Source organism: Solea senegalensis, unplaced genomic scaffold (assembly GCF_019176455.1).
Source record: "Solea senegalensis isolate Sse05_10M unplaced genomic scaffold, IFAPA_SoseM_1 scf7180000017734, whole genome shotgun sequence".
NCBI classification, from domain to species: domain Eukaryota; kingdom Metazoa; phylum Chordata; class Actinopteri; order Pleuronectiformes; family Soleidae; genus Solea; species Solea senegalensis.
The window spans coordinates 41,503-64,187 of record NW_025322508.1 but is presented as its reverse complement, the minus strand read 5'-3'; the positions used below and the strand labels follow the sequence as shown (position 1 = coordinate 64,187).

General features: G+C 40.7%; 1 protein-coding gene across 3 annotated transcripts in view; it reads left to right on the top strand.

Moving 5' to 3' along the window:
- The window catches only part of LOC122764870 (semaphorin-4B-like), a 70,289-nt gene that overhangs the window by 10,737 nt on the left and 36,867 nt on the right, over window positions 1-22,685 (top strand). The window contains exon 1 of one of the 3 annotated variants that reach the window (XM_044018851.1): window positions 4,004-4,194. The exons of the other annotated variants lie outside the window; for them this stretch is intronic. The gene's annotated coding sequence lies outside the window, so the exon portion shown is untranslated. Of the gene's footprint in view, window positions 1-4,003; window positions 4,195-22,685 lie in introns of those variants that run through there. 3 annotated transcript variants of the gene reach the window in all.

Genomic DNA, 22,685 nt, shown 5'->3' with positions numbered 1-22,685 from the left:
CACGGGCGATGGAAACAGGCCAGACCTCGTGTGTTTGACTCCTGCGAGTCTCTCAGTTGTGTTTGGACGCCTGTTCTTCTCCAGTTTATCCTATGGATTGTTTAGACAGCGCCGTCTGCGCGGCGGTGGGGCTGCGGCAGGTGGGGCTGCGGCAGGTGGTCCATCTCAACGAGATGTGAGTTTCCAGTCCAGCAGAGAAGGAGTGGCAGTGGGGGTTGAGCTTCTGGCTGAATTGTGTCTCAGGTGACTGTGTGAACACAAACTCTGAGCCTACATTCAGAATCGCAGCACCTCAGACTTCCTCCTTAGCAGTTGCCTGAAGTGTATAATTAGCATCTGCTATTTTAGAAACCGGCGTCCCCGTCTCAACACCGCCCCGCTATTTCATTACATTACATGTCATTTAGCAGACGCTTTTATCCAAAGCGACTTACAATGGAATTGAGTACAGTCAGCGAGGGGTGGAATCGAACTTGCGACCATTGCGACCATGATGTTTTTCGCACATAGGGTACCGGTCTTAACCACTGAGCCACTCCACCCCCGTTTCACATTTCTATTTAAACTGGGAGTATTTTCGTTCGTGGCATGTGAAGTGTTTTGGTAACATTTTGGCTCTGAAAGGCTTTTACTTCTTGTTCTTCTTCAGCCTGTAAATTATCATCGCATTGTCCAGATTTCTGCTGGCTGGTCTTTCCAGCTCAATGCTCCCTTCTGGAAAGGGTGACCAGAACAAGTACGGCGGGCAACTCGACCGTCTTTCTGAAGGTTTATTCCACATATATAGTTAAGCAGATGTCAGTTAGTCAGTTAGAAGTTAGAAGTTAGACAGTACCTTGTTAGTGGTAGAAGTTAGACAGCATCTTGTTAGTTAGAAGTTAGACAGCTTCTTGTTAGCTACTAACTACAGTCAGTTAGACAGTCAGTCAGTTTGTAAAACCGACAAGTCGTACAGGTTCTGATGATAGATAGATTTTACAAAGGCGCATACGAAGGCGATATATAACAAAACATGGCTTTGACGATGCACCTTAAAGGCACTTTAAAGTTCACCTTTGATACCAATTGCAACAATAAACAGACAAATAGAATGAAAGACAACAATAAACAGACAAATAGAATGAAAGACAAATAGCTTTGCCTGCTAGAAAGTTCTACACACATTATGGTTTGAGGTGTTTTTTATTATTATTATTATTGTTGTAGATGTTGGGAAGAATTGATCATACGCAGCATGTGTGTGTGTGTGTGTGTGTGTGAGACATCAGGAGCAGAACGGGACTCACAGGAGCTCCGCGTCCCCTTTACCATTCATAAACCGGCTCCCTCGGAGACTTTGCTGCAACACCGGTGCCGCACTTTCTGTGTCATGGCCTCAAACTGTTGTCCTTGTCAGCGCCGTGCATGTGAATATTTTAGAGCAGCTTTTGTGCCTCAGCTCTACGCAGCATGTGGATGTTGTCTGTGACGTTACACCCACTGATTTATGAATGAATGAATGAATGAATGAATGAATAGACGTTTTGGAAGTTTTGAGCATGATTTGTTACTGTACTTAAACACAAAATTCACATATCTGTACATTGTTTATTGATATTTGTAGCAACTTTTACGTGTACTCTACTCCATTTCCTAAATAAATTGTGTACTTTTACTCCAATTAATTTCCCTTAAACTATATTTGTTACTTGTTACTACCATATGAAATCACAAATATGGTAAAGGGTCTGTATTTATAAAGCACTTTTCTAGTCCTTACACGACAGTTTACACTAAGTGTCTCGCCTAAGGACACATCAGCATGTAGACGAGCGTAGCCGGGGATTCAAGCCACAACCTTCCAGTTGAAAGACAACTCGCTCTACCACTGAGCCACCATCGCTCCATGCCGACTCCTCACTTTTACTTCTCAGAAAATTACTTTTGATACTTAATTACAGTAAATGTCATATACTTTTGTAAAAAAAGTGACTTCAAATCTAGTCATTTTGTGGTAACACACTTTTACTCAAGTATTCCTTTAAGGTACTTTATACATGATTGTGTAGGATGGAGTTAACTGACAGTAAAAGTAGAAGTGTTTTTACTCTTAAGACGAGTGTCAGCCATGATGTTTTGCTGTTTCTGTCCAAACTTCTGTAATACATCGTTATAGCACAAGGTCACCATGTGACACCATGTGACACCATGTGACATCTTCACGCTGTTTTGTTGTTAGTTTTGTATCTGAAACTAACAATAGACTACAGTTTTTAATTTTTATAGCCTGGCATTCTTATGACTTTTATTTATTTACTTATCTGATCTGTCTTACCCTGACCTTAGTTATAATCTCACACCTACAGTATAAACCTTCCTTTTAAATGGCTTATTTATATTTTTTTTTGCTATCATTCTCACACTTCTTTTATTTCTTCTTCTTACTTTCCTTTTGATTTGCTGTCTGTTTGTTTCGCCGGTCTGTGAAAGCACTTTGTAAACTCTGTAAATAACGTTATTATTCGTATTTCTTCGCCACAGTTTATAGAAATAGTATTATAAAGAAATGACAGAGAAGAAATGCCGTGTGGGTGTGAATAGTCTCAGAACGGTGCTGTGTAAGGAAACACACAGGACTCCTCTCAGGCACAAAATGGCTCTTCGTGCTGTTATAGATATTCATTTTCTCATGCATAGAAATATGTAAATTGTCGACGGTAATTTAAAGGATTCGGTTGCTTTTCCAGTGGCTTGACGTTGCTGTTAATTACAGTGGTTGAAGGTGGTGTTTACATGGGTGAGAACATCTGCAGTCCACCAGAAAAAAAGGAAAATAAAACGGGTCTTTATGCGTGCGACGCAATCAAGCTTTGTCTCATTTTGAGGTTTTTAAGGAATTTTCTTTCTGTGCAACTTGTGATTCGGGCGACGCTTCAGTCATGTGACCACAGAGTCACAGGACCTGCTTCTTTTTTTTTGTTTTGTTTTGATTTGCACACGTTAACAATCCAAGTGTACATTTAACAAATAAGAGATTATTTATTATTTTCATTCATCGTTCTTATAATGTTTTCTTTTTATCTATCTATCTATCTATCTATCTATCTATCTATATCTATGCCCATTCATTCATCTATCTATCTACATCTATCTATGTCTATCTATCTATCTATGTCTATCTATCTATCTATCTATCTATGTCTATCTATCTATCTATCTATCTATGTCTATCTATCTATCTATCTATCTATCTATCTATCTAGCTTTCATTCATATCTAGCAAGGCCCATCTATCTATCTATGTCTATCTATCTATCTATCTATGTCTATCTATCTATCTATGTTCATCTATCTTATCTATCTATCTATCTATGCTCATCTATCTATCTATAGTTCATCTATCTATCTATCTATCTATCTATCTATGTTCATCTATCTATCTATCTATTCATTCATCTATGTTTCATCTATCTATCTATCTATCTATCTATGTCTATCTATCTATTTTCTCCATCTATCTATCTATCTATCTATCTATCTATATCTATGTCTATCTATCTATCTATCTATCTACTCCATATGCCCATCTATCTATCTATCTATCTATCTATCTATGTCTATCTATCTATCTATCTATCTATCTATCTATCTATCTATCTATGTCTATCTATGTCTATCTATGTCTCTTTCTATCTATCTATCCCTCTCTCTCTCTCTCTCTCCCTCTCTTTCTCTCTCTCTCTCCCTCTCTTTCTCTCTCTTAATCACATGGTCCTATTGTGTAAAAAGTACAATATTAAAGTATTATAAACCTGTTAAAGACACTGCCGTTCACAACAAAGATCACGCCTCAGGTCTCAGGCCACCCTCCCTTTACCTCCCCGCCCCTCCCTCCCTCCCTCCCTCTCGCTGCCTGTCAGTGTGTGATGGGAGGAGTCAGAGAGCACACAGTGTCCACAGACCGGGCTGTAGTAAGACGTAGTGTGTCAGAGAGAGGGAGAAGTGAGGACCTGCCGCACACACACAGCTGTCAAACACCACAGACTCTGGATTTGTTTTCCTCCTGCAGCTGGAATCCGTCTCACTGTGTCATCTAAAGGACGTGTTATTTCCTTTTTTTTTTGTATTTTCTTTCTTTTTTTTTTCCGTTCCCTTTCCCTCCCCTTTTTAAGATCTGAAGGAAGTGTTTGTGTCACGGCTGAGTGGGGACAGTGAGTAAGTACTGCTCTTACAGGGATTATAACCCTGGTGTTCATGAACTGTGTGGTGCCTGTAATGAATCATTCATGTGCGTCTACGCTGCGACTCTAGTTACCTATTGAAATGATGCCAGAATGACCTGCTGGTGTCCCTGTTGTGTTTTATGACTGAGTTTGCAGGTCTCTGTAAAAGTGGGTGTGAGCTGACACAGGCGTCCCTCCTCAGTGGGTCTTTATCACAAGGTGATAGCAGGGCAAGGAGGGGTCATTAAAGACCCAGTCTGAGAGTGTGGATCATGTGGCCGATGGCGTTCTTCAGCGGAGTGCAGGAGCGACCCTTGCTTATTTTCTCTGAAAACGGCTATTTCTATTTACCTGGGGCGTGTTTGCATTTTTATTTGAGGCTTGCTGACTCTCAGGAAAGGGGGCGGGGGTGGGGGGGGGCCAGATGATGGCTGTGACTCCTGGAACAGGGCTCGTGTTGTGACTCCTGTGGAAACACATCCTTACCCGACCTCTGTGAACCCACAGGAGTCTTCTGTGTGTGTGTCTTTAGGAGTTCACGTGATCTCTTGCCACCACAGAAACTGAAGCATCAGGTGTTTTTTTGTCTTGTGTCTTGTGTTTTATCTCTTCTCCCACGCGCTGCTGCCAGCACACAATCCAAACCGTTGCAAAACTGGTGGACAAGTGTGGGTGGTACTTTCATGGACAGGGACCCTAAATTTAGGCGATGGCGGTTGTCGAGGGTTCGATTCATGGATCCACGAGTCTTCATGACTCAGCGTGTGAATAGGTGAAAGTGTAAATCGGCTTTGAATGGCCATAGAGACTAGAAAAGCACTATATAAATACAGGTTATTTTCCATTTAAATAAAAAAAGCTTTGTCAAAAGTCGAGTTTTTTTTATTTATTCCTCGCGCCGTCTCTTTGAGGATCAACTGCCAAGCACTTGAAAAGCTCTCAGTCTCCCTCGTTTGTTATTAAGGGTTTGGCAAAGCAAATACTTTCATTAAGCAGCAAGAGTGTGTGTGTGTGTGTGTGTGTGAGAGTATGGAGTGGGCTTTTGTATTCGCTAAGTTTAAAGCTCATATTTAAAGATTTCCACAGACAAGGGCTGCAATCGATTGCTTTTTTAAAGTGATTAAAACCAGTTTATCTCACGTTTCAGCTTCTTAAATGTGAATATTTTCTGGTTTCTTTGCCCCATATGATAAAGAAATCATTAAAACTGAATCCTTTTGGTTTGTGGACAAAGGGAGACATTTGAGAACGTCATCATTTCCAGGTTTGAGAGACAATGATCAACATCCTCTGACATTTTCTGTGTCAAACAACCAATGAAAATAGTCGTTAGTTGCAGCCCTGGTTTGTGATGCTGCTTAAACACAGTGGCAAAAAAAGTCTTTCATCTATATTTTTTTTATTAAATAAAAACCTTCCAAACTCACCATAGTGTCTATTCTCAGCATTGTGCACCAATGCAGGTGTCTTCCAGATTCCCTGTTAATCGTGCCAACACGAAAGTGTCTGAAATCTGCACTGCCATGACTGTCCATCAGAGGGCGACTGGTCAGTTTGCAAGTTTATGAGAAAATGAAACTCACTTGATTTATAACGTTGGGAAACGCTCTTTGGAGGAGTTTATGGCCTCAACCGCTAGTTTATGTTCTTCTTCCAAACGGAGTTGTGTCCATTTTGTAAATGATTGTCCAATTAAGAGTAAGAGACAGTAAAGCAGAGTCATCTTCAGGGGTGTGGACATGCCATGAAAACTGAGACGGCCAAACTGCAAAATTTGAGGCTTCAAAAACCAAAGGATGATATTTATGTAGTCATCTCAGAATGAACCCTAAATCTACCAATATATGAAATCCAACTGCACATGAATCATTCTGCGCTGAACATTCTCCACAAAAGTAGCAATAAACTGAAGATATTTAGGAGTAAAGGGAGGGATTTGGATGTTCTTAGATCCTTCTTAGTTTCCCAGGAGAAAAAAAAGGGCTGACACTGACATCTTACAGAGCTTCAGAGTCGGGACAACTTGATATCCTTCTGGGAAAAAAAAGGAGTCTGTCTAACGTGGCAGCTGGACATGAGAGATAACCGTGTGGAAAAAAAAAACACATACAGATGACCAACAAATAAAGGAGATTTTTTTTTCACATGAAGGTCAAATGTAATCAAGTATCTTGATTCATACATGTGGAGATTTGTCCGTCTGCTGCGGGAAAAAAGGAAAGAAAAAAGCCCGCCTGTGCTGACCTTGGTCTGCTGTTTTCTTTTGGTTTGATCCGCAAAGAAAACAGCTGGCAGTTGCATTCTGGAGAGCGGCGGCTTTGACAATGGACTGCCTGTACAACGCTGTCAGAAAAGCTTTGGCTCGTTGGTAAAGTGCAGCGCCCTGTTATGTCAGTTCCTCAAAATCCACACACACACACCTAAACTTTTTATTATTTTATGACATGGTGATAATTACTCGCAGTGGAATAGCACTTGGTGCAGGGTTTGTTTCTACATGGAATCTTCTCAGAGGATAAAAATGCTGCTTCTGTGCAGTGACGCAACTCTCCAAGCGGGGAGCAACCTGTTGCACGTTACCAAATCTGTTCAGAGACGGCGAAGACGGAGAAGAAATACATCACGCTGTTTTTTTTTTTATCACAACTCAATCCTCTATGCTGTTCCCATATGCACATGTTTCCATTTTGTCAGCACATCCCAAGGGCATCTTCTCAGCATTAGGCTACTCTGATTCTTCTTGCTCATCTGTTTATATAGTCAGGTCGGCTTCATCCCCAGTCGTGCTGTGCACGCCTGTGTGCACAAGAGAGAAAGACAGTCTGTTTTCCCCACTGAATAGTTTATGTAACAAATGTTAAGTTTAGATTTCATGCCAATAACACACGTTTCGCGCAAAGTATGCGTGCGATCGCAGAGCCGGAATTGATGTGACAAGTGCGCGGCTCGGAATCAGATTAATGATTAAATCATAATATTGTTTCTTTTGTGGGAGATATGGTGCGGCCAAAATACTTTTGCACTGTCTTCCAACATGGATGAAATAAAAACAGCTGCTCCCAAAAACGTCAACGTTGTCTTCCCTAATTACACTGCAGAGCAGAAACATGATGCAGGGTTCAATTCTCCTTCTGTAGAAATAAACTCAACATGCAACAACAAGAATAGAACTCCTTTTAACAATCCTTCGCAGGAATGGAAGTTGTGTGTTCCTAATTTTGAGGAAAGCTATGCGAGGTTCACGTGAAAACTATTTATTAAAAAAAAAAAAAGGCTTTCTACATAAAATGTGATTTTCATCCAGCTGAGATTCAAAGTTTATTCATGACCTTGAAAAGTAGTTGGCAGGACACTCTCGTGTCAGTCAGTACATGAATTGGTTTATTGAATGGAGTGTGTCTGTTTTAGCTGGTGGCTAGTTGTTAGCATGTCAAGTAATGTATGTATGTCCGGCCTCTTCTTTTATATCTGGGTCAAAAGCCCGGGGTTAGGAACCGTGGAACATGAGCACAATGTCTAATGGTGTGTGGAACTGTTCAGTGTTCAGTTTGGTACGTATGTGTCACGTTGGAAGTCGTCTGTCAGTCACTCTCCATTTTCTGGCTGCGGGGATAGACCAGCGAGCTCCGGCAGCATGTTTTACAGTTGTTTCACTGCAACTATAGGTTGCTTCTTCATTGTTTTCCTCACTGATTGGACTATTGACTATTGACTATTGATCCGTCATCGCTCTTCTGTCAGTCGCACACTGACGCTGAAATGAACACAGTACAGACGAAAGGCTCCGTCCATTTCTGTCATCTGCATAGAGTATACCTTTAGTGTGAGAGATGTAATTCAAGATTCAAGATTAAAAAATTCAAGATTCAGGATTCAAAGTGTTTATTGTCATATGCACAGTAAAGAAACACGTTTCCCTGTACAATGAAATTCTTACTTTGCTGTCCACTCAAAAACACCAGCATAAAGTAAAAAGTAAAAAAGAGATGCTTTTGTAAAAAAAGTATAAATATACATAAGAAAAATATAAATATTACAAAGAGACTAAAATAACATATATGCATAAAATAAGTGTAAAAATAAGAACTGTACATAAAGTGAACACAGATTTAAAGTGGCATGTTTCAGGTTTTAAAGTGACGGTAACAGATTAAAGTGACATTACATAATTAATGTAATAATTAATTAAAAAATAATAATTGCCTGTATTTTAAATCTTAATTGCACTCACATAAACATACTGAGCGTCCTCTCAGTAGATTATCTGGATCTTTCTGTTGTCACCTGTTCTTCAGATTAGTTCTTTCAGTTTGAGCTGATTCAAATGAGTCATAAAAGGGTTAAATAGCTGCAGCTCAGGGGAAGTGGGTGGGGAGTGGGTGTTGGGCTGGGGGGAGCGGCACAGCCACTTGTAACCTAAAGGTTAAACACGGGCCTTCAGGGAGTCCTCTTACTGTGTACTCACTGATGGGAACTCTGCAAACATGAATTCTGGGAGCACAGCGGGCTCCACTGTTTATTCCCTGTCCAGCGCTGCAGTGCCATGATGTGGGAAAATGACTGTGGACGTGGAACGCGGCCAGCACCGCTCCACTGTCCCGAGCACCATCACGTGTCCCGTATCAGAGACATGTACCAAAACATAAACTCCGGGTGCCGCGCCTTGTTCGAGCAACGCTTTATTTTAACTGTACACAAGCCCGCGAAGCAGCTTTGAGAATCCATGTAGGTTTACATCAGCATTTCATACCAGTGTGAGAAGAAGTGTCTTTTGTTGGACGTGCGTGTCTGTGTGTGTCCATCACGCTTTACACCATAATGTGTATGCGTCTATTTTTAATCCTGGAGTTCCTGTGTACATCTGCGCTCCCGACACTGGAGCTGCGGGGCGACTGCAAGGTGTCACACATGACAAACACGCATCAGGCTCTGGTTATATGCTCACAGAAGTGTGAGAGTTGTTGTGATTGGCAGAATCGGCCTACTATTCGGCCTCGTTCAGCCGCGGGTCTCCTCCCTCGCTGGTGTGATTTGATATCGCTGAACATTCCAGGTCATAACCTTTACTGTGGTAATGGTGTCACTGACCCTTTCAGACATTCCCGCCGTAACGCTCTCATCACAGGCCTCTAATTGTCTCACTGTAAACAAACTATACTGTCTTTTTATATTAATACGCTGTGCTGTTTCTTATAAAGAGGGAGGGAGGAGTAAATGGTTTTTATTCAGTGAATATCATTGTCTTCTTGGACTCGTCAATATATTTTAATATTGAAAAACTACAGGAATTTCTACCAGATCACTTAATCCTGACTAATTTGTTCCTAGAGGCAGAAAATGTCACCTTCCCAAAAACTTTTTTCTACTTTAAATCGTCAAGTTATCAAGTCAATCTTTTAAAACTACTTCAGCCTGAAATATACATATCTATTTTAGAGATTTTAACCCATTAAAGGCCAGTATGTTTAAACAACTCCACTGTTGTTGTTTTATGTATATATATGTATATATATATATATATATATATATATATATATATATATATATATATATATATATATATACATATATATATATATATATACATAAACAAATTACAATAATTTCCAGAAAATGGGGTTAGGGTTAGTTTTTTTTTTTTTGCAGTGTCAGATTTAAAACAAAAAAAAACCTGGCTAATTTGTTCCTAGAGGCAGAAAATGTCACCTTCCCAAATACTGCTGTAAAAATATTAATTCAAAATTTTTCCAAACAAATGAATATCCTCTGGCCAATTTGAGCTATATTCATTCAACACAGACAAAATGTATTGACGATAAAAAAGGGTTAAATATTGTAGCTTCTGAAACACCAGTGTGTAATATTTAACAGGGTTTATTGGTAGAAATTGAACAAAGTACCCACGCAATCTGCAATCTCACCATTAGATGTCACTATGTCTCACACACTGGGCCTTCATTATTCTGGAATAATTGAGGTGATTATGAAGGGTGAAGAGTGTGTCATCTGCATACAGAAGATAAATAATGATTATCTTTATCACCATCTTATCTCATATTTAACTGACAAATAACAGAGTTGAACATGTCTTTGTGACCAACTCTTTCTTTCACCTTTTTCTCTTGTGTTTGTTGCTGATTTTCCAAGTTGTGGCAGCAGCGTTGGGAGCTGCTCTTATTGTGAAAGTGAAATTTCTCCTAAATGTAAGAAAGGGAGGTTTGTATGGTTGCTGCATACTTGGTTCTCAGCAAAATTCTTGTGTGTAACAAAGGCGAGGCCGATTTATTCATGAATCACTCGTGGTGCTTCACAGTGGCATTAAAAAACAAGTTTAAGAATTGAGGGAATTCAGGAAAAACACCTTTAAAATGACTGTTGTATCACTACGTGTTTGATCTAATTGACCTTACTTAACATCGCACGTACCAATAGTGTGACACCTTGCAATGCCAATAATAATAGTCCAAGTAATGTGATGAAAACTATGTCTTCTGACTTTATAACTCAACAGAAAGGTTATTTTATTAACCACCTTGAATGAGTGAAACAGCCGCAGTATTTAAATTGTGTAAAAGTCAGTAACATTCTCTACTTTTCTAGTTTTTCTCTGCATTTCCTTATCATATGTAGGACACATTATCAGGACAAAGATGTCTCAGCTATAAGGCAGTAATGTCAGAGCAGGTGCATTTACTCAACAGTAAACCCCTAATAAAGCTGACAGGGGAGGAGTTATGCTAACTGTGGCTCCACTGCATCATGACTCATATTTTTAGCCTTAAAAAAAGAACCTGAACAGACGTCTGGTGAGACACTGTTTTCAGTCCTTACTCCATAATTATTTACTCCACCGTTGTAATTTGTTTTCACATGTTCTCAGCCACTATTTCCTAACATACGTAACGTGTGAAGAGGTTGGAAAAAAATGAAGTTATTATTCTGTAACCTTGGACACACTTGCTGCTGGTGGTGGGTTGCTGACAGTTATGAATGAAAAGGAGGCGAGAAGGAGATGTGATGCTGGTATTTAGTCATTTCATGCTCTGCCGAGAGCCATAAACAGCACTCCTAACTTTAATGGGCTGGGAGGATAATGCAGCCGGCGCTGTTTGCTGCTGAGTGTCCTGTCCTGTGTGTGATGTCGTCCTGAGATAGACGGGGCTTCGTCAGCTCTTGCAGGAAGAAAAAAAGAATCGGATCCTGTTTAGCCAAGTGTTTTGTGTTCATGTGACACTCATGGGGTCAGTGATAAACAACAATCTGAAGTGCTTGTCGGGTCACTGAGCAGATAGTGACGCAGTTAGAGCCAATATAGTGTCTTATATCCTTTTTTTTTTTCAGCAGAACTTAAGCAATTCATTTTCACCAACTCTATAAACACACCTGAGGAAAACATGTTCTCGAAATGTTTAAAATCGCATAGAATTTGTGAAATTTGGAAATACCTCACAGTTCAAAGTTCACCTGGCTTGTTTTTATGACCAAAAAGAAAAAGAAATAATTCTAATTTGGTGACTTATGGACAATTATTGCTACTTTATATCACTATTAAAAAATGCGATTAGCACAGACCCACGTGTCAGGGTCCTGTAGTATCCCACTTCACCATCGGGTGGCGGCACAAGTCTGGACGCAGGGAATAGAACGCTTTCGTACCAAAGAAGAAGAAAAGAAAATGATGCTACAGCTCCCTTCGAGCGGATCACTAGTTCGAGGGTCGTGAGGTCGAGGCTGGGATGACTTTCCTTGGCGACTACTTCTTGTGTTTTTATTTCTGCTTGGTGGGCGGGGCTTATACTCCACCTACTGGCAGGACGGATTTTCAGTTTCGCACATGCGCTGTCCACACGCACCCAACGGTGGTGCCAAAATCTGGGCATGATACCGGGGCCTTTACTCTTGTCTTGTCTCTAATATGGTGACATTATCTTTCCCCCCGTTTGTATTTCATGCCTCTACTCTGAGAGATGGGAATAGCGACAGGGGAAGGGGGTTAAATGGAACAGCAGCAGCAGACTAAAAGCTTCCTGTGGCAGTATTGGGGAGTGTGAGCCAAACCTGGCAGTGGAGCTGGCAGGGCAGATGTTTTTAGGTGAGAGGCACAGTAGATAGCGTCGTCTGAATAATTCATCAGATTGGATTGAAGATGTGATATATTAAGATGCTGCTCACAAGCCGTCTTATGGCCTCTTTCAGCACTTTTTTTTTTTTTTGCACAGCATAAAGTGGCTGCTGCAGGGCTCAGATCCTTCCCCCTTTTCCTATTTCTGCTTTCTTTTCTGGCGCTTATCCACCAGAGTCTGGGCAGTCGAGACAGTTATAGATGTGCTGGCTCTGGGTCGAGCGAGGCCTCCAGACATCTGGAGAGGATGAAGCTGTTCAGCATGCAGGTGCAGTTTAAGCTCACAGGACCTAACACTGTTGATGCTTCTCTACCTCCTCAGTGCCACTGCTTTTGTCTGCTTTTGGTCAGTGGCTTTTTACTCATTCTGGTAACTTCCCCTTACACATTATCCTGCTTATGTAGCCAAACATAACTTATCTTCTGTTGTGTTTGTGAAGTTTCACACTCACCGAGGTCATGGCTTACCAGGAAAGGTTGGATCCAGGGCAGTCGCTCTGTGTGTGTTGTTGTCAGAGCTTGTTGAGAAAGGAGGATTATTTCTTTGTAACTGTTGTAAGACCCAGAATCACATCTTTCTTTCCCAGAAACACTCCTCAAGTTTCTCAGCAGTTCCATGACTCATTATTGTTTGTAATCTGTTGTACAGATGCAGGATTTTTTTTTCAGGATTGCTGGTTTCCTTTTGCAGCATAACTCAAAAAGTAAAGGATCGATTTGGGGATGTGGGTTACGGCCAGGGGAAGAAATGATTAGACGATTGTGGTGATCACAACCTGATAAACCTGATACATTTATGACATAAGGGAGTCTATTGACACTGAGCAGCTTTGATGAAGGTTTGTGCTCTGTATCACTTCCTCTGTTTATTTTTGTTTTATTATTATATTTATATCATCTTGGTAGATTGAGGTTGTTTTCTCTTCAATTATCTGGTTATCGATTGTGTCTTGATAGAATAAAACAGTTAAAACAAGGGTGAAAGGAGGCTCCATATTAAAGTTGATGATGTCATTATTCCATCACCATCACATTGTGTAAAGGTTTAAGGGAAGAAAACAATCTACTCGGCTTTAAATAAACAAAAATATACGACATAACAGTGTCTTAAAACTTCTTGTTAATACAGAGAATTAGTATTCTGCATTTGTTTGCTTCTGCTAATCTTTATTTTTGATAACAAATCACTGATATTTTATCATGAAGTTTTGAGAAAATAAGACAGGAATCAATAAATGAACATTATTACATTGTATACAGTGTAATCCACTCATTCATCATTTAACAGACTTTAATTTCTTTAATTAAAAACTCAGGGTTTGTTGAAGAAAACAAGCAGGTTAGGTTCACAGAGTATGTTGCCAGGGTAACTGACTCAGAGTTAAACTGAACTGGCTTTGTTTCCCTCATCTCAGGGTTAACTAACTCAGAGTTTTCACTAAACCTGCTTTCTGAAACGGGCCCCAGGAGTCGTTGACCCACCCTCACCTTCTGAGCTGTCAGAGTATAGGGGACAGATGCCAGAGGACATGTTTGCGTGTCTTTGATATTTCAGGGACTCTCAGCTTTCGAGTAACAGACCATTTCACCTCCATCTCTCCATGACATCAGCTCCCGCTCACAAACATCCAGCTGTGGGGGCCAGGGGTTGTTGTGCAGACTTGTTCAGCATCTGATTGTATCTCTCTCACACACACACACACACACAGGTATGGGTTTTTTAGTGTTTTTATTAAAGATCAACCAACGTCAGTTTTCCTGTGGCCAATGTCAGTGCTGATTTTTAGAAATCAATGCAGCCAGTTTTATTTTTCTGATGTTTGGTGGATTATCTTCAGTTTTTCCTCAAATATTTTGAATGGATGAAATGAGGTCATCATCAAAGTTTTAGTGACTTAGCAGCATTTATAATTTTCTGAGCACTAAAATGCATAATATGCAATAATTGGCTGCATATTGTTAAAAAAAAGTATATTGGCTGGCTCTTTATTGCAATAAAGGTCATTTTTAAGTAAGAATTTTCCCAAAGAGCAACAATAAATCAACAAAAACTTAGTTATGAATTTAACTATCCTCTGCATCCCCTGTTGGCCAACATGGTTATTAGTTGATGCACTTCTAGGCTGTATTTTTTGAATTCTAAATGTTTCAATGACCAGTCATTAGTTGCATCTCTAATATTTTCCTTAAACTGTGACACAAGTGTGCTCAACGTTGTTTCAAGAATGAACTAATTCTCGACACTGCACAGTGATTAAAAAAATAAATCATGTGATGGGGGGGGGGGAGGGATTTTTGCCCGTATACCTGCAGCCAAGCACACTGATCTCTGCCATCTGATAGGCCGCTAATCCCCTTATTATGCTTGTCTTGTTAAATAAGACTGGGCAGTCAGGCATTAAATCATCCAGCCTGGGGATCGGTGTGGGCCCCATATTTTTTTTGCTTTTGTGCTATAGGGCACAGATACAGTATACAGAGGAAAAGGAAACTTAATAATGTGCATGAGGAAGCAAAATAGAAGCAAAAATGATGTGAAAATGGACGCAGTTGGACAAATTGGCTGCATTAGCATGAGCTAACACTCCTGAGTGACATGGACTCGTCTCCCTCACATGGTTTTAGCAGATGCTCTGCCCTCTTGGGTCAGATGTGGTCGTCTAGGTTGTTAGATATCAATGACTGGAATTTACCCCAAATATTAGGATGCGGGATGGCCTGCATGGCTGAGATACCAAGGCTTAAGTGTCTCCAGAGGAGTTGGACTGAGGAATGTGCTGCTCACTATTGATCTTTTACTAAGTGAGGTCAGTGCATGTGGGGGGCAGCTGCCCCACTCTCAGACCCCACATAAAGGCAACAGCCCTCCCCCATATGAGTTATTTTAATGTGGCCTATCGGAGGTCAAATAAAAAGAATTTGACTTGTGGGTTGAAGAAACAAATTAACTGACACAACCACTGGCATAAGAAAGCTGATGACTCTTGCCTCGGTATCAGTCGTTCATCGTTTCTACGCTCGTCTTCACAAACTTGATTTAGAGAGTGTCACGCTGACAAATTCCCCTTAAAGTGCACTACACACTCTCTCCCTCCCTCAGAAGACGTTTCACCTTACAGACTATAATAAATCACTATAATGAAAATGATAGTTTAGTTGCCTGTAAGCACTGTGAATGGAATTTTGGACAATATGCCAGTAATGAAAAGATGTGTGGAATAGGGTTGAAACAAAACTATCAATAATATACAGTTTCCCTGACTTGTGAGATGAGGTTATCAATACACTGGCGCCAAATATTGATATTATAATTTAAAAACTACAGAGCTCTTTCAAGATTTCCCCATCAAGTGCACTCACCAGTGCCACTACTTGACTTTTGTGAAGAGGCCTCTGGTCTGGGTCGTGGGGGCAGCACCCTAAGCAAGGAAGCCCAGAATGCCAGCTCCTCTGGTGGGATCCCAGGGTGTTCTCAGGCCAGCTGAGAAATATAACCCCTCCAGTGTGTCCTGGGTCGGACCGGAGGTCTCTTCTGGGAAGGACATGCCCAGTATACCGCCCCATGGAGGCGTCCTAACAAGATGCCCGTATGCCTCCTGGATGCCTTCCCAGGTGTTCTAGTACCGGATGTCTTTTTGCCATTACCCAAAGTTCATGACCATAGGTGAGGATTGGCCTTCAGGCTTTGCTCCCTCTTCACCACAACAGACACCCCGATCCGTGTGTCAATCTGCAGTTCCATCCGTCCCTCACTCGTGGACAAGACCCAGAGAAAACTTAACCCTCTTATGACCATCAAGATAATGAGGCTGCCTGGATTTATATTGATTTTATTTGTCAAAAAATGTTCAATGAGTGAGTGCTTCTTTCTGCTCCCTTTTCCAAGATAACTCTTACTTTCGATATCTGGCAGTTATTCAACCATTTACGAATTACGGTACTGAGAGGCTGGTGAATCTTGGCTGTGATTGGAAGGTTGTTCCACGGAAGTCCTGAGGGCTCTGTAATGACAAGTATATGGGCGCAAAGCCCTATTTTTCTGCTTTCCGGTATCCATGCATCCGTCGTCTACCCCTTTGTCCTCCATATGAGGGTCACGCGGGGTGCTGTGCCAATCTCAGCTGACACAAAGGTGGGCTACAGTCTGCAGTTTTTGAATTTTCTAGATATCACGGTTTACGTGCTACGGTATTGAGCAGTATGCATGCCAAATCCCGTCAGCGACGACAGGTTGGTTACAGAAGGGTTAAACTTGAGACAGGGCCCATCTTTAAGCTAAATCCCAGGTAACTATGTGTCCTTTGCAGTCCCCTCGCTCCTCCCTATACAAACTTATCAACAAATCACCTAACTTTTATGAGCAGAAAGCGCCGCCTCCTGATGGGATTCTGGTTTCTGATTGGATAAACCATTGTGGAATAGTAGGAAAGTTTCTCTTGAATTTATTCTCAGACACCTGATACTGAGAGACACCTCGCCGACAGCTTCAAACATTCTGAAGAACATCATAAATCAGAATTACTGACTACACAATTGGATTAGTCTCACAGGTGTCAGTTTGAATTAGCTTGATTGAAGAGTGAAAATGAAGCTGCTCGGGTGATGAACGCGCCGTTCTCTGAGCAGCCATTGATCTTAAAGGTTAAAAAACATGACAGCTGACCTGGAAACATCACTTTTCATTCTTTTTTTTCCCCCCCGTTAATTAACTGCCAAAAAAAATCTGTTTTCATGAATATAGGGTCGTGTTTTTTTCGCCGCGGTTTCTTTTTCTTTTTTTAGCACGTCGACACCTAAATGACTCTTCACGAGGCTGGAGTGGTTTCAAGAGGCGGCGCAGAGCATCAGCCATATCATTTAAACCACCGACCCGTAGTTTTCTCATGAACGTGTGAAAGTGATTCTGTGTGAGGCTTAGCGATAATGCAGAAACAACGTGTCAGTCAATTTGTGAACTGAGAGAGCTTTGACGGTGCTGTGTAAGAATTCCTGTATATTAAGACTCTCAAGAGTGATATGTCAATAGAGACTCAATTGAAGTTCACTGAGAGCAACGGTGCAGCCAGTGCATTCACAAAGTACATTTTCATTTGTGAGCGTCAGACTGTTCCAATGTTTTCATGCTGTTTTGGTCTGTTGCGCCACCTACCACCACTCACCCAGTAACGCAGCTTGGAGCACTTCAATATCTCTGTGGGATGACAGCGTGAGAGTGAGCAGAGAATCAGAAATACTGAACGATCCAGAAAATAAAAAGCCTCAGTATGTCTCTCAAAAACGTCTCAAGAAGCAAAACACGCATCTGCAATAGAGTATGTAGTAGTATGAATTTTACCATTCAAAATATGATTTAAAGTATTTTTGATCATGATTTTGACCCTTTTGATTCTTATCTTGCTATCGTGCTTTTCTGCTTAATGTTCTGATGATTTTGAAAAATAATAGCTTTTGTCTGTCTTGTATTATGTCACCTTTAAACCCGTTTGTATGGAAGAGAATTAGGGCCACATGAGAAAAATTCTGGGATTAAAGTCAGAAAGAAGTTGGTCACAAAAAAGGTGAAAAGGTGCAATATATTATTTATTTATTTATTATTCAAATATTTCTTAAAAATGTATGAATGCAGATATGTATATCTATCAATCAATTGATGTAACTATCTCTCATACACACTGTCAGTGTATATTTAATGTAGAGTCCGTTATCGTCGCCTAGTCGTCTCCTCTCATCATGTCACAATTCTCCACTGCTGCTCTGAAGCAGACACACCTTTACTTTCTACCTCCCTGCTGCTGACACGCTGTAATTAAACAAGTTATAATGTTTATGTTTATGAAGATAACACAGATGGTGCGGCAGTTATGAATGTGTGTGTGTGTGTGTGCATGAGCACAGTGTAACACTGGATATAGTAAGTGCAGCTTCTTCTTGACGTATTTTCAGAAAATCTGGCAACAAAAAACTCCCCTGCAGCGTTTTGATTTGGCATTGTAAGTATTTTTAGATGCTAAATGTCGCTCTTGTACATATTTTGCACGTATCACATATAAGTGATTACACTTTGCCATATGTTTAAAGGAGCAGCAGTCGTGTCAAACGCAGCTGGTCGGTTTTGAAGTGTGTCTCGGACTCAGAACGACGACTCTTTGAGTGGTGCTACAAGTAAAAGTGGGCGTGCGGTTGTGTTTGCATGGCTGATGACCATGTGGAGGAGAGGGCGCTCTGAGCGTTTTATCGGTCTCACACTGTGATGGATGTGCTCAGCTCCTTGCCCAATGGCCTGCAGTCTTCTGGCTTGTGTCTCTGATCCGCTAAGCTAGTGGAATGCGTGCAGCTCCGTGCTGTGGACATCAAGGGAGAACCGCCGCGCCGCTTTGTTTACGGCCTTTCCACGGACGCCACACCAGCCTAATCGATTTCAAAGAGGGTTGTTGTTGGTGATTGAACGGTTCGTGGAGCAGCAAATATTGACGCGGCACGTTAATTCTTTTTTTGTTCAGTTATTTGACACAGAATTAGTACAATGATGATATTTTCTAAGCTCCACTTTGGAATGCTGTGAAAAATGTTATCATGAAATTTGAAGAAAACCATTAAATGTGAAAAATGTTATTGTGAACAGAAAACGACAGCTAACAGAGGGTATGTGGCAAAATACTAGGGTTAGGGTTAAAATGTTATCATATATAAAAAAAATTTAAGAAATCATGATAGTACTTTTGTTATTTTACTGCCAAAGTCATATTTTTGATATATTTAACAAATGCAGAGTGATTAAAAGAATGTCCAACATAGTGCTCATCGTATCCAAAGCTAGGGTCAGTAAATCCAGAAAGCAGGTGACAATACATCCCATGCCTCCCATTTTGCCCTCATGTCAAAGCCATGGAAGTCATTGTCTTCACCACATGGTTCTCAAACTGTGGTATGTGTACCACCAGTGGTATGCAAGCTTCCTCTGGTGGTACTCAGAAATACTGTTCTGCTGTATATACCGAGGTATGTGATAGAAGTGGAGCTTTCACTATTCCAGTGTGTGAAGTACATGTAAAGAAGAGGATGAGGAGGAGGATGAGAGCAAATTATCTTCTAGGGAATAAATAAATCTGGCTCCTGTGAAAAGTCTGTAGCTGACTTTGCTCGGCGTGTTTACACCACTGTATTTTAACATTGGCGATAATGGTGTTACTTCATATCTCAATATTTCCTCAGGCGGTACTTGGTGGCATCAAAACGTTGAGAACCACGGGTGTATAGCATAACTCGGTGTTCCATGACTAGCTCGCTGTCTTCTGGCTCCAGTGACAACACACTGACCTCTTTTCCACTGCAAGAACTTTTCTCATTTACCTCAAAAACCTTAGGTTGTTTCGCGACTAGGGACTTTTCAGTACCGGGAACTCTCAAACGTAGCTGTTTGTTAAAGAACGCTGTGTGGTGGAACACATTTCGCAGCTGTTTAAGTCAGTGCAGCTGCAACCCAACTTTCAACAAGACCTTTAAAAGAAGACTAAGAAAGACCTTGTTCATTTCGCTATCGGTTAAGAATGTACGAAAAGTGGACAGATGACGAGGTCCACAGACTTTTTTGCTGAATTTTGAGGTGCGGTGAATTCTTTTCCTCAGGTAAATAAGTTCCTGGTCATAAAAGTTCCTTATATTCTTCAGCAGTTTGACAGGATAACTGCCTCTTGTCACACAAAGGCTCCCTCAGTCAGGTCTGATAGTGTTGCTTGACAGAGCTTAGTTTTGGATACCAATAATCTTACAAAATCTTCTGAATAACAACAACAGCAAAAATCACCTTACCTTACTCACTGCACCTTTAATCTCTGCAGCAATTACACAGTGACAAATCCATGCTTGTTTTTATTTAACCACCTCAGCGCGCCGCATAGATTCGAGTCTTAAACTTATCTGCAAAAAACAAATCATGTAGGCGAAGGTAAACGAGAAGTGTCGAGATAAAGCACTTGAAGTCTACACAGTGTTATCAGCGCTCGCTCCATCAGGGTCAATATTTCACTGGTAAGTGCACAAGTGCAGACATCTTGAATGTGAGCGAGTGAGTGTTTCAGCAGGTCTGACCTACTTTAGAGCAGCCGCGGCTGAAAAGTGCTCCTCACCTGTGTCGGGCAGAAGCCAGCAGACGCCTCGTAAAAACCCGCGGCCGCAGCTCTGTGTTGGAAACGGTGCACTGAACAATATTAAAGTGTATGTTTTATGTCTCCTCATAAAATATTCTCGGAGGAATGTGCCGCCGCTTTTGCTGGACAGCGCTGCGTACCGTCACACTTTCTTTGGCTGCGAGTCGCTGCACACGTGTGCTGAGTCACTGCTGTGAGTGACAATGAGAAGTTTCCACTTCCTACATTTTCCATACACTTTACTTCTCCCAGTGACTCCCGTTTGTCTCTGGATCTGTTCACTCACATTAGCATTATTTTGTGTTATCTCTCCTACTTTGTCCCAAATAAATGGAACTTTTTAAGATAATTTACTCCACATTTCGACCAGAACTCCTTGACAAAGTGATGCTGGATCTACACGGGACCTCCCTGGTCTTGTTCTTAAAAGGAATTTTCTTAATTAATAATTAATAGTGCAATATTTGCACTTTCCAAACATAATGTTACTTACATTATACATGTTTTATATGTTCATGGAAGTGGTCTTAACTGTTAGAGAGATCTTTGCTGCTGAGTGACATAAAGTATTATATGTATATATATATATATATACATATATATATATTTATATATATATACATATACATATATATGTATAGATATGTATAGATACATACATATTTATATACATATATACTTTTTATATATATATATACATATATATATCCTATATATCCTGCAATATATAGGATTTATACATTAAGTATTTATAGAAAATTATAATTTTAAAAATATTGCTTTGGCATCCAAAAGTAGTTTATTGAAGCACTTGCAATAATTAGAGCCTTTGTGTTATCACACATGGGTCCTTGGAAGTTTGTGAATTTGACATTCTCAGGCCCTTGAACAAATTTTAATAAATCGCGACAAAATATACATGGGTCATTGAAAGTGCTTGAATGTTGTGCAAGAAAGAAGTTCAGTTGATATTTAGGTAAATATCTCCATTGTTTGTTACGACGCCACCTACTGTTTCACTGCTTGATGTGCGTAGTCTAAGCCTACGCAGAATAAATGAGTCGTGATGATTAGCGGTGTTGAGGACACTGTCCACTGTCTCTCTTTGCAGTTGACTTGAGATTCCATGCAGAACCATGAGCGAGTAAAGTCAAGCAAGAGAGAGCAAAGGACGACGTGATGCCTGGGGAAATGAAAATTCCAAGATCTCTGTCTCACCAAAGAAAATGACAAAGACTGATTCTGACTACGTGGACGAACATGGACATCTTCAGCATGTGTCCGCACATTCAGTCCTTTAATTTGAGGGAATTGGTCCTGGAAAGTCCTTGAAATTGATGTCAACCATGATGTAGAATCCCTGATCAAGAGATGAAACAGGTTTTTGACTCGTGTAGAATGACAACATCCGCTGTGTTTATAGAATACGCGGACAGCTTCTCCATCACAGAGGAATCACGGGACAGATCAGTACACCGAGCGTTTAAAAAGCCAGCGGAGGGATGTAGTTAAAGAAAAGGAGACATTATAGATTATAGAGGGGTTTTTTAGTGTTTGCAGTAGCCGAGTAATGGCGTGTGAAATGGGTCCCTAAGTCGGCGTTTGAAAGGTATAACAAACGATAACAGTGAACACTCTCTCAAAGACGTAGGTGTTCCCCTCCTCGGTGAAGGGTGTGACAACAGTTGAAAAGAACTAGGCCATTACTGCGACATCAACGGGACAGACTGCTTTGGAAAAGTGGATCGGCTTACGTTTGGATTGTTGGAAACGGAGAGAAAAAGAGTGCAGAGACGGAGGGGGGGGAAAAGTACGAAGTTCAGCCAATTCCTCATTATCTGCTGTGTTGGAGGCTTTGTTAATGACAACACATGAGTAGCTTTAATCCAGGTTTATGCCTACTCTGATGTGTTTTGACGGGGAGATTTGGTGCCGGGAAAAGGAAAGGCACAAAGCCAAGAGAGGCGAATGACTCTCAGCACAGTAGTCGGGATCTCATTGAGTCTAGTGTTTGTCTGGTGGGATTAGTTACCCTCAGATGATCCCCTTTTATTATGCAAGTACAGATTCAGAAATTGGCGTTTGATGAGGGGTGTGCTCTTTTCAGTATTTTAAAGCTGCAGTGTGTAACTTTTGGTGAGTTTTCTTGTTTTGATATTATTTTGTCTCTGTTTAGTTTTTGTGTTCAGATAAAGGGTGGTATTATTTGAGTGC